General features: G+C 37.6%; 1 pseudogene; it reads left to right on the top strand.

Moving 5' to 3' along the window:
• Window positions 1–8,938: 8,938 nt before the first annotated feature.
• Window positions 8,939–9,873, top strand: LOC141570777 (heterogeneous nuclear ribonucleoprotein A1-like 2; annotated as a pseudogene).
• Window positions 9,874–16,457: the final 6,584 nt, after the last annotated feature.

Below are 16,457 nucleotides of genomic sequence, written 5' to 3'. Positions count from 1 at the left end.
TAGTGGCTTCTAAATGAGTTAAATGGCTTTAATATTTTTCTATTTTCTAGAACAATATGTATAATACAGATTCTATTATTTAAATTTTTGGTAAAATTCTCCTATAAAGTGTTCTGAGTCTGAAACCTTACTGGCAGGTGGTCATTGATTTCCATTGCTGTTTTTTAAATAAGTTTTGGGTTAGTCATGTTCTCTCTTTTCCTCACACTAATTTTGGTGTTTTCAGAAATCATCTATTTCATCTATGCTTCAACTGTATTCATATATTTCCTCAAAATATTTTTATTGTTTTAAGTGCTGTGCTATCTGTAATTATTTGGAGGGTTTTGTTCTGCATTTTGTCTTTTCTTCTCTCTTCTTATCTAGTCTAGATAGGTCTTGGTAGAGGATAGTCTCTCAAAAATCTTTTCTTTTAATTTTATTCTGTACTGAAGAATTTAGACACAGAATAATAAAGTTAATGTCCAACAGACATTTTGCTTATAAAGATGTTTCCTGTAGTTATAAATTCAAGTTATCATAAAGCAAATCAAGAATTTAATTACACCTAGAAAGTACTCAAGATCAATGGGCTTTCTTTCCTATTGTGACCAGTATTTTCATTCGTCCGGCCCTTTCATACCTACTAATCACCTGATTTATATCATCTGTATCACCCATTGTTCTGAACCCGCCACTAGAGCACTCAACGCATCTGAGTTACTATTGCGACAATTTATTCCAGAAATTACCACATCATACTCCATCATATAAATCATATTCCCTAAGAAAACAAAAATATCATCTCTATTTCCATTGACAAAAATGTATGCTGTGGGATTACACCTTGTACTTACTTTAAAAAAAGAAAGCTAAGTGAACTCTTTCTGAATTTTTTTCATAGTGACAATGAAATTAAGAACCACAGGATTTTAAAATCAAAAGTGACCATAGAAATCAAATAGTTCATCACCCTCATTTTGCAGTTGAAGAAGTCTTGGCCTAAAGAATTGACATTTACAAGATGACACATGAGAACCAGAACTCACTCAGATCGCTGATTATAGCCTCATAATGAACTGAATTTTTTTTTCCTTACCGCAACACGGTAGAAAAAGAGCAAAGCTGTCAGAAACTACAAATTTGGTAGTGATGAAGGAGGATGGAGAATGGGGAATGCAAGCGGGGAAACAGAACTTAGGGGAAGATCCTCAAAATCAACTTTAATGGGAACACATGAATTTGAGAACACTACTTAAGTTACCCCACGATAGTAAAGGAGAACTGACTTTTTTACTTATGTCACTTTTATAAATCAAAGCCAAAGGTCCCATTTGCAGTTTATTACTCATATTGGTATTATTGTTCTCACTGTTAATGATATATTTACCTGCAAGTTATCTTTGCAACTATAGAGAATGGGGTGCAAGAAAAAAGGCAAACAGAAAACAGGCATCAGCATTTCTTTTACTCGATAATGCTAACTTGTGCCAGCATTTCCTGTTTGTCACATTTGCAATCTAGGAGGGTGAGGAAAAAATGTGATGTAACTTAATTTAAACTCAGAGCCTAATCATCCATGACCTTTAAACTCTGAAACCAGTGCTACTGCCCACATGGTAAATGCAATTATGAAATTTGATTTCCTATATGTTGTAGGCAATGAAATTTGTTTTAATTGACACTGATATATATTTGTAATAACTTCTGTATACGTTTAAAATCAATGCCAATTTCAACTCTCTGGGTAATTTTATACTGAATAGACAAAATTTCACAGAGGCTGAACATCTGCAAATGGCAAAACAACAAATAAAACAAAAAACCAAATCTGAGCATTCAACTGTTCTAAGCCCAGAAAAGATCTTTCAGCTACAGGGCTTACTTACCAAGCCCATTAAGCAAATTTGCCAGGTCCCACGCTTGCTTCAGAATTTAGGGAGATTCCTACAATGTTGTGGGAGATAGGAGCCCCTCAGTCACTTCAACCATGTCTCCACTCCTACCCTCGGACTAAACCACCAGCAGTTTCTGCTTCCTTCTCTTTTTCTAAGACTCTTTTGTTCGGCTTTAAACGAGACACAGCTGAACATAATGGAACAGTCCTCTCTACAGTCAGGCAGGGAACCTGTATTCAGAGACTGCACATTGGGAGATGGGTTACCCCTTAAACACTGGCCCAGGTTCCAGTGACCAAGCTGTCATTGCACAATGCTAACCAGAAAAGTCAGCATACGTGGGTCATGTGTGTGAACACGCACGCATGCGCACACACACGCTCCACTGTGTCACTGTGGAGAGGTCTGCTATTGAGGCTGTTCGGACTTCCGCTTGGTATTTCCGGGCAGGTAGAGCACAAAGCCCTTCAGCACAGTGCAGGAGATGGCAGTGCGCTGGGGGCACTCGGTATTGCAGAGCAGCAAGCAAATTGAAAATCAGGCTCTCCTGGAAGAACAACCAGCCCCTCTTTAGCATCCACTTAAGCTCTTCCTTCCTTTCTAAAGGGCTGGCTAGAATCTAACTGCACTTTAACATCCAGCAAATGCTGCAGATAGGGAAAGCTGTCAGGGCTATTATTTCCTTTTCCTTTTCCACATTGATTCCATCTGAGACTGAACATATCAGCAATTATGCCTGTCAAATCTAGATTTAAACTTCCTATACGATTTTGAAAGTATCCCCTATTGACATCAGGCCATCTGGAGTTGAGTCCTCTTTATGAATTCCTGTATGTGTACAGTCACACCGGATGGGTGACTATCATGTTATCACTTAAAAGTTCTTTTTCCAGGGATCCAAGCCAGGTAGCATTTCTCATAATGAGAAATATGAAAAGGAGGATTATGTGCCTATGCAAAAAAGAAAAGGAATATAAATGAATTGTGCAGAAGACACTATTCGGGTGGGTTGTGAAAACCTGTACGAAACTAATGCATGATCCACTTTTTACAATCTTCTTGTATTTATTATATATGACTATAAGACAAATAATAGCATGGTAAGCTATTATGTTTTTATTTACTTTTCACTAGCCTATATTTTCTAAGGTTTCTACAGTAACCTTGCATTACTTTTGTTATAAAATAAATTTGTTTTTTACACTAGCATGAGATGAGCTACAGGAAGACTGCATGAGGAATAAGTCTCCTTATACAGACCCATGATCCCCAAGTGTTTATAAACAGAAGGAAATGTACGATTGTATGTTAGTAAAATACACAGAGGTCAGGAAAATAGAGTTAAGCTTGTAGAAATGGAGCTAGAATCACCTCCCGAGAATATTTATATAGGCCCACAAAGATATTTATATAACTTGCTGTCAGAGACTACCCATGTTAGTTTCTTGCCATTTATGCAACCCTGGACGCTACAGCAAAGCGTCCTTTACAGCCCTCTACTGAGTACCATAACCTCACTCTGACATATAAATTCAAGTGGCAGTGAGTTATAATATGGGGAATCTTCTCTGGTAATAGCTCAAGAAACAAAGCTCACCAAACTTTTACAAATGCCCTGATTTTTTAAAGAGAAATAAGGGACCAGGGGAAAACGGGATAGTTTAAAACAAAACAAAACAAAACAAAACAAAAACCGTATTCCCTTCTTTCAAGCCAAAAGCACTAAATTGTAACTACCTTGTAAATCTCTACCGATCTGTGCTCCATGTAAATCTCAAATGGGAGTTCTCTTCGTGAACACACCCATGGAAAGTGCTTGCCAGGATGTTTATAGAATCATTACTGGTAGGTTTTTCCTTTGCAGGAAAAAAGTCATGGCTGCAGTTCCATTCTTTAGGGGGTGCAAAAATGTATTTCAGGAGGCAGTAAGCCTTTTTATGAAAAAATAAAAATAAAAGAAGACTTTAGTTCTAACCGTAATTATATTCTCACAAAGAAATTCAGAAATGGGATATTCTTTTTTTGGTAGATCAATAGCTTTATCCAAGCAACAGCTCATGAATAAATCTCTTTTTAAAGATCTAAAATGTGACACAAGCTCATTATTAGAAAATATTCAAATAGAACTAAGTACATGGCTTTAAGGGGGAAAATATGTGATGTATTCTGAACCAGAGCTGAATTCTCAATGATGTGTCTTTTTATTTTAATTATTGGGCAAGTCCATTTTCAGTTAGATTAAAGTGTGTCTTCTGTGAGATCACTTTTCCTACATATTTCAACTGTAACAAAATAATGCAACACTAATCTGTGAGACTTTTTTCAGTAATAGATGTTTTTCCTCCGTAAATCAATGCAAAGGCTAATTGGGGTGGAAGGTGACTATCTCTCGTGGTTATAAATACATTTGCATTGCTATCAATCTTTTCCACTACCAATGTTAAACGAGGCTGAACAACCTAGAGAAAAATGTTCAATGTTAGCACATAGTAAATGCTGCCATCAAGCGGCCAAATGGAGAGTTGCCCTAATAAAAAAATGAAGTTGTCAACTAAATTACTAACACAGTGTTTAAAACATGAAATCACTCTCCCTCAGAGTTTGATGGGCATTTTTGCCACAAGCAGGGCTTTAAAACTACGACCTGGGGGCCAGGTCCTTGGCCTGTTTTTGAATGGCCCTCAACCTAAAAACGTGGCCTACAAAGCCAAACAAAAACAAGCAAAAACAAACTACAAAACTCCGCAAGTGAATATTCTTTAATTCTGGGTAGCTTATTACTAATAACATGTCTTTACCCCTAATCCTGTCCATGGCGATGATACATGTTAGTGGCATTGAACTTGAACTATTTAATGTTAAAAGTAATGGCACTCCATTTTCTGATGTTAAAAAATAAATTATTTTGTTTAATAATGTTAGCACCTAACATATGCAAACTTTGTTTTAGTAACTTTTGCTATTCACTGCTTACAATTAACTTTCAAGTAGATGGGAAATGTTTGTTTTATGAGAAATGGCTTCCCTAGAACACAACCAGATACTTTCAAATATTAGGCAGTGGGAGACACAGGTTTTTCACTTATTAAAAATTGGCCCACTTATTAAAAATTGGTCCCTATAGCTCTATGATTAATTATAATGCCAACTTATTTTCATTTTGCATGGCAGGGCAGAAAAGTATGATATAAAAATGAACAATTTTTTTTAAAAATCAACATATTTTAATGATGTTCATGAGAAACAATTTTTTATTTTATTTATTTAATGTCATATGTGAAAGCATTGAAACCAAATTAAGATGTTTATCCCCAAAGATATTCTAAGCGATGCAGTTAATTAAATAGTTAATCATTACTTAATGAACAAACACATTTTAAACATCCATTTCATAATTAATAAAATATCGGAAGTAGGAACTGCTTCTGAGTTTTTCAAAGTCCTATAAATCCTATGGTGTAAAGTATTTCTCAAAGTGTGGCGAATAGTCCACATGCAACAGAACCATAAGAAGTGCTTATAAAAAAAAAAATCAGACTCTTAGACTTTATCTTGGATCTACTGAATCAGAATTTCAAGGAAGAAAGGAATGGGATTTGAATTTTTCACAATCCCATATGTAACCTCTGTAACCTGAAAGTTTAAGAACCACCTCATTTTAGTAAATGAGAGGCAAAAGTAAACTGATTTTTCTTAAGGTCACAAAGCTCAGGTGAGAATCAGAAACAGAAGCCAGTCTTTCTCCAGTCCTCCTATACTACATAACCTGGAAAATACTTTTCCATTGCAGGTCTCAGAGTCCTGGCACTATAATTGAGAGCTATTAACTACAGACAGTACAGGCACTTCTTAAGTTACATCTTATGGTCTTTAATAAGTAAAAAATAAAAGGTGGTAGGTTATTAAAAGAAAGGTATAACAGTGTGAGTTTTCTTAGTATTCACCACTACATTAAAACTAATAGCTGATTCTCTATAAAAGCAAAAGTGTAAAGTTGTCTCTAGTCTTTTCTTTACTATGAAACCAAACCAAAACAAGATCAGGAAACATAAATCAAAAGACAGACCTCTGCGTGCTAGATTGTTTGCCCACAGACCAGCACAATAATTCCTTCTATCACTGATGTACACCCTTTTACAATGTGACTTTGCCACCCCTTGAAACTCAACAGGACTTCTGACTTGCTCTGACCAACAGAATGCAGCAGAAGTGTTATGTGACATTCTAGCTTCAGCCTGGAAGGTACTGCAGCTTCTTACCCTCTTGGAATACTGAGACCATCATGCCATGAAGATATTCAGGATGAAATACCATGTGAAGAGAGGAGCCCACCTGTCTCAGCCATCATAGTTGAGTCACCAGCCAACTGCAGCCACATGAATGAACCCAGGTGAGACCAGAAGAATTGCCCAGTCAACCAACAGAATTGGGAGAAGTGATACATTGTAGTTGACTTAAGTCACTAAGTTTTGGGGCAGTTTCTTATATAATAACAGATAATTAATAGGCTAAGAAACAAACATAACACTAAACAACTACATATAAAGAAAACTATGGTAACGCACAACCAATGCCTAGTGCAGTGAAAATAATACAAAGATAGGGAAGGACTCTGTGAGAGACACAAGCCACTGCAGTCTCTGAGCGGAGTGAGGCATTCGCACAGGATGTGGGATACACCAAGACAAAAATAATCACTATTCATGCAGAAGTTGTGGAACCCTCAATAAACCTTACTTTATACCACAGAGTGGCACATATTGCCAAACTGAATAAGAAAGCATATAGACATGCCTGCCACCTTTTCAAGAGAGCTGCTGCAAATGAATCAGTGTGGTAGAGAAATTATCATCGGCAAGTAGCCTTGCAGAGAAGCAGGGAAAATCATTACCAGAAAAAGGAAGGAATGAAGGAATGAAGGAAGGAAGGAAAGACAGGAGGGAGGGAGGAAGGGAGGGAGGGAGGGAGGGAGGGAAAAAGAGAAGGAGGGAGGGAGAGAGAAATGAACACATACATACATACATATACACACATACCCACACACACATTTGTGGCTTCACTATGTGCCAGAGAGACTTCTAGTTAACTCAGCGTTGATTTATATGCCTAGGTTAGAATATTAGGGAGAATGTACTCAAAAGCCATCGTGTAAACTTTAAACTTCCTGCTGTACTCTACCTAACTCTCCTCTAGACTATCCATCATCAAATAGCTGATTCAAGTGAGTATTACAGATGAATAATAGTCAGAAAAAAATCAGCTGGGGCATATACAAAAATAGTACCAAAAACCTAAGGAAAAGAATATGGAAAAAGAAAGGCAGATAAAAATATTCACAAAGCTACAACACAAATCAGATATATACTATATATTATATATACTATATATATGTCACATATATATAGTATATATATGCTATAGTACTATGTAAATAAAAGGAATTTAGAATTACAACCCCTTAAAAGCAAGAGTTCAGACAAGACATAGTAGGACTCAAAGAAAAAGATCAGAAAATAAATGTAATGAGAAGGGATGTGTCAGTCAAAAAAATAGAAGAGAAAAATGAAACTATTACATAAATGAAGGTCACATGAGAGTCACTAACACACAAAAAAGAGCCATTTCTGAAAGAACAGAAAATAGAAGACCAAAGATTTTTAAAGTGTTTGAAAGAAAATTGCTATTATAGAGCCAAAGGAGATCCAACATGTGTATAACTGTCATTCTTAAATAAGAAGTATTATATAAATATTCAAACATGTAATAAATTTCCCTGAAATAAAAAGAAGGCTCAAACCTATTGATACAATGAGTACATTGTGTACCAGAAAAAAGTTATTATAGAATGATCAGCTCATAACCTGAGAAACTTCTGGGAGTTTAATGATAGATCATTCAATGGGAAACAAGAAAGAATCAATTCTCCTATAAGAAAGAATAAAATTTGACTGACCTCAGATTAAAAAAAAAAAAAAAGATCACAGTGGAAGACAATAGCACAATATCTACCAAGCCCTCAGGGAAGGAAAATATAAACCAAGAATGTTCAATCTAAGCAAGTTACCACTGCAAGTATAAAAGTAATTGACAGATAATGTGAAACACTCAACATCATATGAAACATAGCTCCTTTGAGCTCTTTTTTGAAACAACTACTGTGGTATGACACCTCATTAACCTAGAGATGAGTAGAGAAATCATTGTAAAGACACTACTCAACTGTGAGAATTATAAGCAGAACAGAACAGAAATGTTAGAGACTACAGCAATTTAGAAATAACACTATAATCTACCTCCAGGAAATAAGGGCAGGAAAAGGAGTAGGGGGAGTAGGAGGAAGAGAAAGCACACTCCTCTCTACGTCTCTTAGAACAGAAGTCAAATAGATATTGAATCTTAAAGTGATGACTCATTAAATCATGATTTAAAAACATAAACATGTGGGAAAATATGAACATCTCAGACCACATACCAAATAAAAATGATTAAAAACTAAAAGCATATTGTAAAAAAAAAAAAAAAAGATGGGTTTAAAATTTTACAAAATGTCAAAACATTAAATGCAAATGAGCAAAAACTATTCCCTGTATTTCTATATCTAATCCCCTCAGATTAGATCAACTTCTTGTCAAGGAGAAGCCAGAAATCCAACAAGCTTCCATGTACAGATGGGAGATTTTACTCTTCCCTCACCCATGGTGAGAATGATGAAGCTCACATCTGCCTGTAGGAGGTACACCATCTAAAGTGAGAAAACAAAATTTAAATATAATTATAATAAATTATAGCCCAAGTTTAACACACCTCACAGCCTCATTCACCATTGATTCAACAGCATCAACAATTTGAAAAAAAAAAAACCTTTTATTTTTTCTGTCGGTGGACATTGTTGAGTAAGCATCATTCAAGTCTCCCCTCCAGTGGTTTTCTTGTCTACACAGAGTCTCCCAAAGAGCCTGAACAGCTGCCGACACGCTTCATTGGAGGTTTGAGCTTTAAACAACTGATGAGTCTGAGGAGCCATTCTGAGCAATGCGGAATGCTCACAGACTGTGGGTGATGAGAGATCCCACACCATGTGCTCCACAGGCTTTGGGTTTGTCACCTGTGCCACCATGGAGGACGTGGATGCAGCCATGAGGGCGAGGCCACACAGGTGGAGGGAAGAGCTGCGGGACCAAAGAGGGCTGTCTCAGGAGAAGATTCTCAAACACCTGGTGCCCACTTCACTGTGGAAAACATTTTTGTGGATGGTATTAAAGAAGACACTGAAGAACATCACCTAAGAGATGATTTTGAACAATGTGGGAAAACTGAAGTGATTGAAATCATGACTGACCGAGGCAGTGGGAAGAAGGGAGGCTTTGCTTTTGTCACCTTTGATGACCGTGACTCTGTAGACAAGATTGTCTTTCAGAAATACCACACTGTGAATGGCCACAACTGTGAAGTAAGGAAAGCCCTATCTACACAAGAGATGGCTAGTGCTTCATCCAGCCAAAGAGGTCGAAGTGGTTCTGGAAACTTTGGTGGTGGTCAAGGAGGTGGTTTTGGTGGGAATGACAATTTTGGTCGTGGAGGAAACTTCAGTGGTCGACATGTCTTTGGTGGCCGTCGTGGTGGTGAGTATATGGTGGCAGTGGCTATAATGGAGTTGGTAATGATGGAAGCAATTGTGGAGGTGGCAGAAGCAACAATGATTTTGGCAATGACAACAATCAACCTTCAAATTGTGGACCCATGAAAGGAGGGAACTTTAGAGGCAGAAGCTCTGGCCCCTGTGGTGGTGGAGGTCAATACATTGCCAAACCACGAAACCAAGGTGGCTATGATGTTCCAGCAGCAGCAGTAGCTATGGCAGAGGCAGAAGGTTTTAATTACTGCCAGGAAACAAAGCTTAGCAGGAGAGGAGAGCCAGAGAAGTGACAGGGAAGCTCCAGGTTACAAAAGATTTGCGAACTCAGCCAAGCACAGTGGTGGCAGGGCCTAGCTGCTACAAAGACGTGTTTTAGACAATACTCATGTGTATGGGCAGAAAACTCGAGGACTATATTTGTGACTAATTGTGTAACAGGTTATTTTAGTTTGTGTTCTGTGGAAGGTGTAAAACATTCCAACAAAGGGTTTTAAGGTAGATTTTTTTTGCACCCAAGCTGTTGATTGCTAAATGTAATAGTCTGATCATGATGCTGAATAAATGTGTCTTTAAAAAACAAAACAAAATAAAACAAAAACCTTTTAGCCTTTTATATTACTAAGTCATTTTAAACTGAGAATTTAGATGAGTCTATTCTGAAGTTTTTGAAGATTACTTCTTTTAATAGCTGTGCTTCAGGATTGCTTTTAGGAAAACAATACTTACCTTTTTTTATGTAATTGTGTTTTTTTAAACTATTTCATTTCACTGGCACAAGGATCAAGAGAGAGGAGGGGAAAAGGACGTTTATCTAAAAGATGATGGTAACCCATTGAGTCTGATATTTTTCCCTTCACGTTTGCATAACTTTTACAATACGCATTCATGCTCCTTCAAAATGAGATACAGTGATTTGATGGCCCCAAAAAGCTGTGTTAGAGTCCTCTAGGAAAAGATACTCCAATTTCTCTTCAAGCGGCTTAGAAGAACTGTACAACTCATGGAAACTACTAGCCGTTCCTGACAGTCAGGGAATCACAGGACAATGAGAGCGCTGTATCATTTTCCACTAACCTGGGTGTGATAGGTCTTCCTACTGAGGAGGAGTGACTACAGGTAACAATCTAGGCCATAACTTAGAGCCAACACAAGAAGCCACCAGGATACAGGTAGGGGACATTTTTCACAGAGGTGGCAAGTTCAAAAACGATCGTGACAAACACAGAGCTGGACATACTAGTGAAGAATGAAAACCTCTACAGAAAATACCAGTATGTACTGTGCCCAAAGAAAGGAATGAATGATCTTGGTTGATTTAAATAAATAGGTAAATAAATAACTAGTAAAGTTATAGATACGTAATCACAAGCTCTTAAAATTATTTCTAGTTAAGCTATTCTATTTGAAAGTAAATTCATTTTCACCTTTCCACTTAAAATGGATCCACCAGGTTTGGGGTGAGTGCCTGAGCCAACAAAACAAGGATAAATCACCAAGGAAAGCTATTCTCTTATGTTTCTTTAATAAAATGATTACACAATATTCACGCTACTTTCATGAGTTGCTTGTTCATACCTAAATGAACTTTTAAAATATGTATCTTGGGTGTTATCCTGTGTGAGATGAGCTGGGAACATTATGTCCTTTGTTGTCTCTAGAACTGACATAAATGGTGTGTACCTAGCGGAGGAAGTGGCTATAAAGGCAGAGGTGTCAAAGAAGAAAAAGCTGAGCACTGACGAGTACTCTACTTTCCATTATAGTCTAGATGTGCACAGGGACAACTCACTTTTAAGCCATTAACTATTTCAGCAGAATAACCCGCCCAAGAAACTATCTATGTCATCTAATGCAATTCTCACTATAACCCTGAAAAACAGGTGGTAGTTTCTCAATATTTTACAGAAGAGGAAATAGGCCCAGTGATTATGTAACTTCTGCACTCCCCTCAAACCACACCTCCTCTAAGAAGCTTTTCCTGAATTCCTCTCCTCCCTCTAACTGGTTTGGGTGGTGCCAGCTGGTGTCACTCACGACCTCAGAATGACCTTCACTGTGTGAATTGTAATTAGTGTACCTGCTCGGTCACCACACCCACCCTCTCTGAACAGTCTTGAAGTCAGTAACTGTGCTTAGTTTCTCTCTGCATCTCTCAAAGTGTAGCTGGTATATAGTTGAGATTGAATAAATATTTTCATAAATGTAAGGATTACGGAAGTACAAAATCCCCCAAAGGGTGAGGGCTAACCTTTGATAGCCGGTCCACCCGTCCAGATGTGGTGTTAGGGATGCTTTGGTCCTCCTCCAAGTTCTCATGGTCCCAGCCAGTCTTCTCACTTTGGAACAAGCCTAGCTGACGTCAAAGCCAGGCATCAAGCAGGAGATTTAAAAAATGATTAGGTCTCTCTGATTCTTATCACCAGTTGATTTTAGATAATACTGTGATTCAAAATTACATAAATGTGTCCCCTAAACTATCCCGTAAAATCCTCAGTGTGTATCTAAGGGAAAATATAACCATTTCTAGATAAAGTACGTACACAATTTTTTTTTTGACAACCTACCTTTTGATCATGTTTCTAGTTATTATTTTCAGACTCAGGAAGAAGGAATTCAGCCATTTTTCATAGGCCTGCAGAAGTCATACACATTTCTGCTGAATCAAGCACACCATAATGCTACAAGACCCACTCAACTGAAACACATCACCTCAGCCACCATATGTTACTAACTATTAAAACAAAATGGGAATCGGTTTTTCAACCCAATAGTTTACCTAAAAGTCTCTCTTAGGCAGGTTTGACCTTTATATTATGAATTTCATTTTGCTGTAAGCTCTTACATTTATATCACTGCTTAACATGCACTCCTCATAGAAACCTGCCCTACCGATTTTTAACTGTATTCATTCATGCTGAGCATTCTGCTTCACTACTAGCCTAAAATGCTGTACAGGTACCAGAGAAATGTTTCCTGTTATTTTCAGAACTATGAAGGTCAGATTAGTTTCATGCAAAGGGAAATGAAATGTTTTGTGTCTTTAGGCTGTGTAGTATAATTTCTCTGCTTTTCTTGCTGTTTATGTTGAGACCTTCGACTGTTACTCACTTTACGGTGTTCATCATTGTTCTCCCCTGCCTTCTCTCCCAAGCCTTTTTAACTGAGCAAGGTGATTTCCAATGCTCTAACACCTATAGGAATTACAAGTACATAATATGCACAGCATTGAAAATTTAACTTAAAAGCAGCCTTTGTTACCAGAAAGCAAGATTATATTCATAAAGTAGTTCTACAAAATTCTTTAATCAAGTAATTAATTCCTTGGATAAAGTAACTTATTTTATTCTCTGTATTACTTTGAGGAGTCAGATGGCCTCATAGATTGCTATTGTTGGATTTCTATTAAACTTGTATACACAATGGCAACATAAGCCTGTCTCTGGTGTAAGCGGCTGCTTTCCATAGAGCCTTACTGCATAATAGCTAAATGCATGGGCTCTGAAGTCAGAAAGACCTGGATTTGAGACAGTTCTACCAGTTATTTGCTGTGTGAACCTAGGCAGGTTGCCTAACCAGCTTGTTCTGCATTAAAGAAATTGAGTGCACGCTGTTCTATTATTATTACTCCTTGCTTACAGAACTGTAGCAAAGTGAATCTAGGTACTATTGCAGAATTTGCAAATATTTTCATTGAAAATGCAGTCTTCACTGAAATCAGTCCAGAATCACTGCAATATAGCTGAGCGCGGTAGGAGAAGTTCTAGAGGACCAGGCAGTGTTAAAGTTTGTGCCCACATAGAATCAACAAAGTAAAATGCAAAAAAGAACAGAGCAGCCTTACATGGGGTTGGGACAAGTGTCAATGGCAGGGAAGTCCAACCTTGTGGGTGAGGCATAACAACAAGCAAAATCCTAGCTCTAGTCAAAGACAGTCATTTACATGGCCTTAAAACAGTCTATTGGTTTTCAACCACCACTGCAATGATTCACTGTTATGTTAGAGACCAATGGGCAAGAAAGAGGTGGAGTTGTAGCTAACTCCCCTAGAATTTCACAAAATCCCAGCTTACAGTTTCCTGTATATCACCTTATTACTGATAGATGTGTCTGTCTTACATGAGAATGTTCTCCAACATGCATTTTGCAAATGTATTGGGCCAAATAGCACCCCAAATGTATATCCACATAGACCTGGGAATGTGACCTTACTTGCAAAAAGGGTTCTTTGGAGATGTAATTCAGGATCCCAGGATGGCATCCTCCTGACTAACCACGGGCCCTAAATCTAAGCATGGTGTCCTTGTCACAGACAGAAAAGGAGATGGCAGACGGAGTAGAAGGCCATGTGAAAACAGAGGCACAATAATAACAGGGTCCAAGACGAGTATTCAGGTTTGAAGCCTGACTCTGGTCCTAGAAGGGAATCAAAGAATTCATTCATTCATTCATTCATTCATTCATTCATTCATTCCACAGATATTTTGTGGAGAGCCAGCATTTGATGAGTATGGTCAAATACTATCATATCAGCTGGGTAGTAGAAAAGTGTTTCTGTGATTTGTCGGCCACCTAAACACCTAAACACCTTGGGCTTACCGCTGATCTAGCAGCACTAGCTCCAGGTCTTTATCAAACAATGAATCTGGGACTGTTACCATTTTACCTTGTTCAAGATTGTCTCAGGAACCAAGGAAGTGCAGAGTCATTAGGAAAAGAATACCAGTAGTTATCACTATAAGTCAGTGCCGGGAGCAACAAGGCAATACCTCCGCCTTCAGCTTCTCCACTCATGCTTCTCTTGCACTTTTCCATGGCCTTTGAAGTGTGATAAAGATAAGTCCAGATTCCAGTGTTCCTGACTTAAAATGTCATCATGTCATTAACTCAGTATCTCCAGACTAAACGTTGATTGACACTGAGAAAGCAATGCTCAGTACAAAGGAATGGCTTTCTCATATGATCACTGTGTCTAGTTAATAAGGCAGAGCTTAGGCTGTCTTCTTTGAAACAAACACAGAACTACAAAGTGAAGAAAAATCAGAAATATGAGGTATGATCACAAAATATGGTGAATGTTTAAATAAAAATAATTTATTACAGTAAAACACACATTGCCATTAATCTCCCTCAAAATACTCCCTCTCACTTCAAACACACGTATCCCATCGTTCTTGCCACTTTCTGAAGCAGTTCTGGAAGTCCTCTTTCGTGGGTGTTTTTACTTACACTGGTGTGGCTGCCTTGATATCCTGCATCGATTCAAAACGTTTACCTTTCATGGTCATTTTGACTTTGGAAAAGAGCCAGTAAGTCCCACGGTGCCAAATACGGTGAATAAGGTAGATAAGGACACACTGTAATGTTTTTCTTTGACAGAAATTGCCATATACCAGAAGCGATGTGTGACACGGAGCATTGTCATGATAAAGGATGATTTACGGCACACTTTAAAACACACCTTCTCTCAACCGTAGCTCACACCTGACTGACTGCACCGAACAAGTTGAAACTTGTCACACTGTTACCAAGGTTTGACGTGCTGCTTGCCCATATTGAAGCAGCCTTCAACTGAATGACCCATATTAAATGGCCTTTCTGTTGGGTGGCACTCGGCAGCAGCATTCACCCGTTTTTTATCACACCTCCTATGAAATATAAATGGAAATATGAAATATAAAAGTATAGGTGTATACAGCCACAGTGATGAACCATACTTTAAGAAGCAGTTTGCCAAGGACAGTGAGTATTAGGCCGGGCCTCATGAGAGAGAAAACTGAGAGCAGTCACAGTATTATGTACTGAAGTCACCAGATGGAGTGAAATCAACAACTCCTTACTTGCAAAGCCAAGATCTGGGTGCATGGAAAGACACTTGAGGGTCCCGATGGCAATTTGACAATCAACTGTGGCAAAGGAGATGGAACTAAGTAAGGAAAAACTGACATATTGAAAGAAAAATTTACCTGTCAGGGTGAAAGGAGAGAAGAGAGATGGAGGACAGTAACCAGTTCTAGGTAACATAAGAAGTAAACACTAAATCAGTTCACAAGAAATACTGTGACGCAGGAATTTTCAATGTGACCCAAAAAGGGCTACGAAATAATAGCAGACTCCAACCCACAAATGAGGTTTTCCTTTAATCTGTAAATTCTACAATGATAATTAAGTAATCCAGTTCATTCTTGACATTCCACTCTACTTCATTTTCAAACAAATAACTGTCCCACTAAAAAATGGCTTTCCAAGCCTCTTCATCACTAATTGTGTTTTCATGCTGGCTATTCTATTCTTTGCAGCATCTAATGTTGTCTTGATTTCTCTCAGGGTTTTACTTTTCTCTACCATTTCTTTTTGAGCTCTGCAGTTCACTATCTCTTTCTGCTGTTTATCATTTTTCTTTTATGCCTTTTTCACCTCTTCTCAATCAATGCTCTTATTTCCAAGGGCCATCTTCTTTTATTTTGCCAAATCACTCAGCTTTCCCTCCCCTTTCTTCCAAGAATCTTAATGCTAAGATGAATAATAACTAAAAATCAATCACCATGGAATATGTAAAGAGATACTCCAAGATAAAGAAACCCAAGCACCAAAATATGAAAAAATACATCAAGAAAAACATTTAAAAGACAGCCAAATACTACACCAGAAAAACTATGTCACAAATCATACAAAGAAAGTAGATTAGGGTCATGGGGCGCTTTTATATAAAATTAATAAAATACATAAAAAAAATAATAGTGTGATTTAAATGTATGAAACATGAGACGCATCAGAAAAGGACATTGGCAGTACTGAAAACCAAGTCATGATTAGGAGGAACTACACTGCTAAAACTGAGCAAAAGAAAGAAAACACTTCACAATTAGTAGATACAAAATAAAAGAATATGACAGACAAAAGTTCTAAAACAGGTAAAACTGCTGTTGCCATAAAAGGATACAAAA

This window comes from Rhinolophus sinicus, chromosome 3 (assembly GCF_057876585.1).
Source record: "Rhinolophus sinicus isolate RSI-liver-muscle chromosome 3, RSI-T2T, whole genome shotgun sequence".
Classification (NCBI taxonomy): Eukaryota; Metazoa; Chordata; class Mammalia; order Chiroptera; family Rhinolophidae; genus Rhinolophus; species Rhinolophus sinicus.
Note: the sequence above shows the minus strand (reverse complement) of the source record. Positions and strands in the feature narration are given on the sequence as shown.